The sequence below is a fragment of the Nicrophorus vespilloides genome, unplaced genomic scaffold (genome assembly GCF_001412225.1).
Source record: "Nicrophorus vespilloides isolate i.1.1-1 unplaced genomic scaffold, Nicve_v1.0, whole genome shotgun sequence".
NCBI classification, from domain to species: Eukaryota; Metazoa; Arthropoda; class Insecta; order Coleoptera; family Silphidae; genus Nicrophorus; species Nicrophorus vespilloides.
The window spans coordinates 1,182-2,011 of NW_017096559.1; the positions used below are offsets into that span (position 1 = coordinate 1,182).

The following is an 830-nucleotide window of genomic DNA, read 5'->3' on the forward strand; positions in this document are numbered from 1 at the left end:
GATCCACAATGAAGTTCTTTGCTCTTTTTGTTGGGCTCCTTGCGCTCTTCGCATCGTTAATTGGAAATGCATCTGCAGATAATGGACAAATCATTTGTTGCTATGAGTATATTCACAAGCAATTAGAGTGCAAACCTGCAACGTGTTCACCGGAATACAGGATTCCATTAGATTACAGCAAGTGCCAATGCTGCGAAGCATGTTCCAATGAATAATAAATGTGAGTGCGCATGAAAATAATCAAAGAAAAATAATTTCAATTTAAACTTTGCAGGTAGTTGGAGTTAAATAAACAACGATGATTAGCAATAGTTTTGTATTATTTTGAAATTTTAATACAAATAAAAATATTTTATAATAAAAACTACTATAATTAATTTTTATTTTGGTTAACATATTTGTCAGTTGAATGCTTCAAAATATATATTTGGCGAAGTAAAAAGTTCTGAGCGTTTTATCCCATACATCAAGCTTCTTCTTGATACCAGCCTTATGCAAATGTTCCAAACGGTTTTCTGGCTAATCTTCAATTCCTGGGCAATGTAATAAGTGGTTGCATGCCGGTCCGTGTCGACGATTTCCATAATTTTATACCAGAACGTGCCTCGTCTTCGACGTCCATATTACCAATATGACTCACTAAAGCCATCTAACGAATAAGGCTCAGAACTTTTTACTTCACCTAATATTAATAAAAAACTTAAATCTATAAAAAAATGCAAATTCACAGAAAAACCATCTATAATAATTATTATATGAAAATATAAATGTAATTTAATATAATTTTAGAATGTATAGGTTTGAATGAGTATTATTATTGCTAATAATAC

At 31.1% G+C, this 830-nt stretch overlaps 1 long non-coding RNA gene across 1 annotated transcript; it reads left to right on the forward strand.

Annotated features, from left to right (window-relative positions):
* Positions 1 to 13: 13 nt before the first annotated feature.
* On the forward strand, positions 14 to 358 carry LOC108557396. Its single transcript, XR_001890857.1, has 2 exons — positions 14 to 220; positions 275 to 358. It is a non-coding gene; the product is annotated as an uncharacterized LOC108557396 (long non-coding RNA).
* Positions 359 to 830: the final 472 nt, after the last annotated feature.